The following is a 7,135-nucleotide window of genomic DNA, read 5'->3' on the forward strand; positions in this document are numbered from 1 at the left end:
AAATAAATATCCTCGTCGAATGAAAGCTCCCCGCCTCCCCCCGCCCCCTAAAAAAAAAAACAGGGCTGGGAGCGCAGATCCTAAATCACACGACGAACAAAGCAGCGGGCTCCCCTAGGTGACCTCAGGTGAACGCTCGGGTGCGCACCGCTGCAGAAGCAAAACGCCAAGGTTTCCGTGTTCATCACCCCCTGCTCCTTAACATGGGTCCAAGCCGGGGCCTCCAAAGCCCGGCCACAGCTCTTGGCATGCTACGATAGAGACGTGACTCGCCGCAAAAAGATGGCACCTCGCGTTCAGAGAGGCGGAAAAAAAACCGGAGGAGGGGTGGCAGCGGGAGGAGACACATCCTACTCCCCCCTCCTCGCCCACCCAGGTCCACACCCACTGCCGCAGTGAGGGGCGAGCCCTGCGCGCCAGCCCGCGCCTCCGGCAGGGAGCGCACGTGCCGGGAGCCTAGCACAGAACGCAGAGAAAGAATCGCGCCCTGAAATGCACCTGCAGCCCTCGCACTGGTCTGTGCCTGGCTGCGACGCTGCGCGCCCTCGAACGGGGAGCCGCTGCCGGCCAGTCCGCTGACACCGCGAGGCCAGGTGACCCCTGCCTCTTGGAACTCCCACATTGGGATCCGCGCACTACCTTCTCTCGGGCAAGGCGCTGCCCCTGTCACTGTACCAAGCGCGCGCAGGGGGAAGGGCGGCTAAAGTGACAGCGCCTGGACCCCTCCCCATCCTCCCGATTCCTCCCAGCCCCCAAATGTCCCCTGCCGGCTTCTGAAGGAGGAAAAGGGGAGGGGGCGGGCTACCGCTTTAAATCAGGGCCAGTGAAGGCCGTGTCAGAATCACTGTCAGGGAGGTGGAGGAGAGGCACGAAGGCAGTCATCTTTTCTAGAACCCGATCCACACCTTCCTTAGGGCTGATGGAAAGCAGGGGCAGAGAAATCCGATTTCAGGTTCGGTTTCGGGGGTCGTCGTTGGACCCCCATACACTCACACAGACCTACGCCCATTGCGGCAAAAGGCTGAGATCCAGATTACAGAACAACCCCTTCCCTAGGTCACCGTCATCCGCGCCCCACCCTGCGGGCACAGCCCTCCCTCCCCCCCCCCATTTGCGCGGAGCCGATGGTGCGGACCCCAGCACTCATAGATACATGCATTCGCCCGCGTGCATGCATCTCTTGCACGCGTTCCTTCCCAGCTCCCCAGCGCCCAGGGCGCAGAGAGGCCCCCGCCGTTGCGCCTGACTGATGCCCAGCGCCCTAAATCCATCTTTGGGGCGAGGGGCGGCAGGAGGATGGCGCACAGGGGCAGAAGGGGACTGGATTTCGGAGCTGTGGCGCTTACCTGATAATCGACAGAAGGCGAGGACAGAAGAGGACAGCGGAGAAGATGGTTGTGGCGGTGGCGGTGGCGGTGGCGGCGGCGGCGGCGGCGGCAGAAGGTGGGCGGTGGCGGCGGCGCTGCTGCTGGTGCTGGAGCTGGTGGGTGGCGGAGACTGCGAGCGCGCGCGCGGCCGAGAGAGCGCGTTCCCGAGGCCGGCGGGCAGCGCAGGCGCGAGCCACGGGAGCGCGAACCTACCCAGGGGAGGGGCGGGCCTCGAGGCCTGTGTGCGCACCTCCCCTTCTGGCCGTCAGGGGGCGCACATGAGCGCCCCACAGCCCTCCCCTCTCCGCGCCGCCCGGCTCGCCCCTATCCGTGCTTCCCTTCCCGGGTCCCGCCACGCCTCGGGCCGCGGTGTTGACCGCCGCGCGCACGCGCGTTCCGTGGCGCACGCGCACCCCGGCCTCCGGGGGCTGCAGCCTTTGTCTAGTCCAGAGGTCTCCTCCCTCTGTCCCCGCAGGGTCCAGGCAGAGCGTTGTGCCGGTCGTCTCTGCTTTTCAGTTCACCCTCGCTGGCGCGCTAGGCGGTACCCCGTGGACCCCAAGTGCTACGGGCAACTCGAGTCTCCCAAAATGTGGCCTTCCAGATAGAGCGCACTTTCCCAGGGGCAGCTGTTTGCTTGCTTTCCTTCCACCTCTTTTTGTTAATGGCCAACGTGAATGATTTCCTTGACAAATCCTCTTGAAACAGATTAAGTTGATCGTAATACACTTTAGAGTTTTTGTGAAAAAAAATTTTTTTTTAAATCAAGAAGCATTCAGACCCATTAGGTATCTTAACTGTGACCTTGGGGAAGAAAATCTTAAAATAGGTAAATTCTAATCATGTTTACCATACTGCAAGGCATTTTCACGGAGTTATTTTTAACTCGTTTATTGAGACACCTTTGTACAGCTTGAGAGCTGAATTTTTAAGGTGCCTGCTGGGGATGGCCACCTGCTGGATGTCAGGCTTCCGGTTGAAACTGGCCATTAGTTCTTCTTCCAGCCACCTAGGCGTGGGCTGTGGCCCTAGCTTAATTTCTTAGCGCCCCAACGCTCGATTCTCTTGGACAGCTGGAGCCTGTTCAAATACAAGGGAGAGGCAGGCACCTACCTCTTGCCAAAGAGACAAAAACTTGTCTTGAAGCTTTAATTTGCATGCCTTATTTTCTTTATTTTTCAAGGCAGGTTCTATGTTGCCCTGGCTGGCTTAGGGCTCACAGAGAGCCATCTGCCTGCCTCAGCCTCCAGAGTGCTGAGATTAAAGGTGTACACTGCTGTCTCAGCTATTGTTTTACAAACTCCAATGTAGTACCTGCGCAGTGTGTTGGCTCACATCTGTAAATCCCAGCATTCACACAGGCTGAGACATGAGTTCAAGATCAGCCTGGGCTATATAATGGAGTCCAAGCCAGCCTGGATTACAGGGTGAAAGTGGGTCGCAAAGCAAACACACACACACACACACACACACACACACACACACACACACACACACACACCTGGGATGGAGAGCTCGCTCAGTGGTTAAGAGCATTTGCTGTACTTGCAGAGGGCCAGGATCCCCAGCATCCACATCATAGCTCACAATGGTAACTCCATATCCAGGAGATCCCACACCCTTTTTCAGACCCTCAGGGCACCAGGCACACCTATGGTACACATACATAAATACACACAAGGAAAACACTCATAAAAAATAAGGTTTGGGGACTGGTGAGATGACTTAGTGGTTAAGAGCACTGACTGCTCTTCTGAAGGTTATGAGTTCAATTCCCAGCAACCACATAGTGGCTTATAACCATCTGTAGTGGGATCTGATGCCTTCTTCTGGTGTGTCTGAAGACAGCTATAGTGTACTTGTGTACATAAAATAAATGAGTAATTCCTTTAAAAAGAAAATAAATTACCCCATTTGCATCATTGCAGAATAATTCAGTAATTAAGCTCATATGAAAAAAAAAAGGTTTGTGGTGCTAGAAAATTGAACTCAGGACCTCTGGAAGAACAGTCAGTGCCCTTAACCACTGAGACATCTCTCCAACCACAGGGGCTCTGAACTTTTAGGTCTGGCCTTGCTCTTCTTCCAACCACCACCACCCTGCTTCAAGACTCCTACCTCAGTTCTGGACATCTAGGAGCTTAGTGGTCTTCCTGCTCACAGTTTCCCCCTCTCAGTCCAGCTGTACTCCTGGTCAGATCAATTTTCAGCCGTAATCCTTTCAGTCATGGCAGTCTCTTGCTCAAAGATGTCTACCAGCTTTCAACAGGTGCACTTAAACTCTATGGCTAGCATCTGGTCCTCCCTGCCTTGAGCAGAACTCCCGTCCATTCTGCTTTTATGGGTCATCTACTCTGTGACTGAGGCTGCTGAGTCTGCTCCACTAGATCTCCTTTCCACATCTGTACTCTGGGTCTATCCTTTGCCTATAAGGTCCTTGCTCTTAGTCCTGCCCAGGAATACCCTACCTAAGCTTCAAACTGAAGGTTAGATTCTACCAAAGCCTCCGCTCACCCCAAGTAGAGCAGATATTTCTGGTCTCTATAAGGAACTTAGCTAAATTATTTCAGAGGAGAGGAGTAGAATTAGTATTTATCTTTCTGGATTGGCATTTTATTATTGTTTCCAATAGTTGCCTTTTCCCTATGGGGGTATAGCATACCCTTGCTGGATACTAGCTATGTGATGCACACATGTCCAAACAGAAACACAAGGCACTGCAAGTTTGTATCTTTGACTCTTCTTTTCTACTACCAGAAAGACATACTGCCTGGTGCTGCTCCCGCAGCCCGGATTCTGGAGAAAAAGGCCTAAGGAAGTACATATACCATAAACAAAAAAATTACAATTTTTTTTTTGTAGGACCTGCCAATATTTTGGGAGCTGGTTGTTAGCTTGACAAAGCTGACTATGGCAATTTAATGTGTGTGTGTTTCTTATACAGTAACAAATTGCACTCACTAAATGATAAATTGTATTTATGTCATTATCATTTTCAAGGTCAATGCTTTTGTTACACTTTACCTTCTTAGTATATGTCATTAGTACTCATCAAAGTGACACTCCTCCACATTTAAGTTATCCTTATGAGCCCCTAATATAGAGTATGACTGAGAACTGTCAAGGACCTAATGACCCTGCAGTCTCCTGATACTGAAGGGTCACATTTGCCTGCACTAAACGGAGGTAATGAATACTAGAGAGTCTTAAGCAAATCTGTCCTTTAAATGTGTGCGATGTGAAGTTGAGTGTTCATTCCAGATAATTTGATCACTGTGGGTAGCTAATGGCTCACTAATGCAGGCCAAGAAAATGTATCCCCTCTCATCCCTCTGCCCCTCCCTCTTGCTGAAATAGAAAGCTCATGGCCTCTTGGGTCCAGCATAAGCCCACACATGGAGGACCATAGAAGGCAGATTGGCACCAGGGAATGGAAACAGACAGAGGCAGCAGGCTGTGGGTTCGATTTTAGCCATCATGTATGAGGTTAGACAAATTCATTACTGTCCTCTGGCTTCAAGTCCCTTATTGAATAGTCTCCGATGGAGTTAGAGCCCAGATCAATAGAGTCTGGAAGGTGTGCCACCAAATGTATTTACAAAATAAGCTGATGCAATGGAACACATGGATCCTACCTGTGATGGTTTTAACCTGATTGCAGGAGCACAGGTAGGTATTCCAGGTTGGGGCACACAAGCTCTCCCTCCTTGGGAGATTATGGGACCAGACTCCTTCCATTTTGTGTTACGGCCATTTCTTAGGTTCTTGTTTTTTGGGGGTTGGGGGGAATAAGGCTAGATTATCACTTAGGGGTCCACTGCACTAAGCGGGGTTGTGTATAGAGGTGGACTCACTTTACTCAGTCATCTCCAACTGAAAGATCAATAAATGTAGGAAAAATGTGGGGTCTGGAAGAAGAGGATAAAGGATTTCAGTAAACGCAGGGTCAGCCTTATATATTCTATGCTAGGGGATAAAAGGACTCTGGGAAAATGAAAACAGACCTTGAACTCTGTTATGGAACTGTATGTGTTCCATAAATATATTGGAAGACCATGGAGGACAGGAGGGTGGAAAGTTACTAGGGAAAGATAAATCAATTTTCTGAAGCAGTTGCTAAGAATGGCGTTCCTAATCCTTCTGTATCAGAGGGTGGTTCACCCGTTTTACACCATGTAACCCTTTGACATCTCAGGAAACCTCTTCCCAGAAGAATATTTTTAAATGCATGAAGTAAAATATGTACAATTACAGGCCAGAGCTAGCCCAGTAGTTAAACTGCTTACTGTTCTTACAGAGGACCCAGGTTTGGTTCCCAGCACCCACACTAGGTGACTCACAACTGCTTGTAGCTCCAATTCTAGGGGATCTGATGCTCTCTGGCCCCCACAAACACCTGCATGCGTGCGGTACACATAAACTCATGTAGGCACACACACATACACATAAGTACAAAGAAATAAATATTCAATATAATTGTGAACAATTACAAAGCAGAGATTTTTATGTATGGTTATCAGAACGTTAAATACTGTGCTACAGTGTGTGGGGACATGAAGATGCACTGCCCATATCTTCCATATGCTCCAGTGGTGAAGCGCTCTCTTCAGACAGGCCCCAAGCTGTTCAGGCCTCCAGGGGTGGCCTCGGTCACAAAAGTCCCCTGCTTCAAGTGGACATGGTGACACGTACCTGCAATTCCAATACTCATGGGGTAGAGACAGAGGAATCAGAACTTCAAAGTCATCTCAGGCTTATTGAGTAAGTTTGGGCCCAGCCTGGGGTACATGAACCCTATCTCAAAAACGAACAAATAAACAAATAAAACAATAAGTAAATGCTCCTGTCCTCGGCAACCCTATATTCAATGACTGATGACATAAGCGAATACATGGATCCTTTTTGGCCCTGCGAGAAACACTCATTATGAATCATTTTAACGTTAGAGTAAGCTCTACCAGGTTGTTCCACGGTGAGTGGAGGCTCAGTTTTTTTTCCTATTCCCAGCTTGGGCAGGTGTTCATGGAACATTCTAATAAAACATTCTGTATCCCAGACTCACTTAGGACCCTCGACCCAGGGCCACTGGTGTTGGGAATGGTCCAAGAAAGTAAAAGGTAAGCTGATGGTTAGAGTTAGTTAGTGAGGACCCTGTTACCCGTGGTCATTTGAGCACAGTCAGCCCAGCACAGGCAGCAGTGTAGTTGTTAATGTCATCGGACATGGTGTGTAGTATATTTGGGTTGGCAGGTCAGGTGTCTAGAACAGTGACAGGCTCCACACTGGGTGGGGTTTGCTCAGGTCGGCTGAGTGGCACTAAGGGCCGAGCTTCCCAGCATGGTTGGCAATGGCAACCTTTCTTCCTTGGAAAGGAAGGCATTGTAGGTGATGCTCCCAGAACATTTGGATTTCCAGATCCCTTGGACAGCCCGGAGCCTGCAGGAACACCCTCGTCCATCTCTTTGGGGAGAAAATGCAGACTTTCCCCTAGGCTAACATGTAACTTCAAACAGAATGTCTTGTGAGAGTTCCCCCCCACTCTCTCCTGGCATAAATACAAACTAAATAAAAACAAGCATTAAGTCACAGCATAAATCGGTCACATATGACAATCTAATGAGTGATAGAAGGGAACATGCCCTAAAGGACCTGCATATAACCAGTATGTACCAGCATGAGGGACGTGGGGTCATGGACTTCTTTTTATAATTTTTAATTATATGTATGTCTGTGTGGGGGTATGGGTATGTGCCTGCAGGTGCCTGCAGAGG

The 7,135-nt window shown here is 50.2% G+C and overlaps 1 protein-coding gene across 29 annotated transcripts in view; it reads right to left on the reverse strand.

Moving 5' to 3' along the window:
• Positions 1–1,538, reverse strand: part of Mapt (microtubule associated protein tau) — a 94,755-nt gene extending 93,217 nt beyond the window's left edge. For 5 of the 29 annotated variants that reach the window (XM_076935653.1, XM_076935651.1, XM_034505169.2 and 2 more), the window contains exon 1: positions 1,347–1,512. The gene's annotated coding sequence lies outside the window, so the exon portion shown is untranslated. Of the gene's footprint in view, positions 1–1,346 lie in introns of all 29 variants that reach the window. The other 24 variants (XM_034505172.2, XM_076935655.1, XM_076935654.1 and 21 more) reach the window with 11 other exon arrangements.
• Positions 1,539–7,135: the final 5,597 nt, after the last annotated feature.

The sequence above is a fragment of the Arvicanthis niloticus genome, chromosome 6 (assembly GCF_011762505.2).
Source record: "Arvicanthis niloticus isolate mArvNil1 chromosome 6, mArvNil1.pat.X, whole genome shotgun sequence".
NCBI lineage: Eukaryota > Metazoa > Chordata > Mammalia > Rodentia > Muridae > Arvicanthis > Arvicanthis niloticus.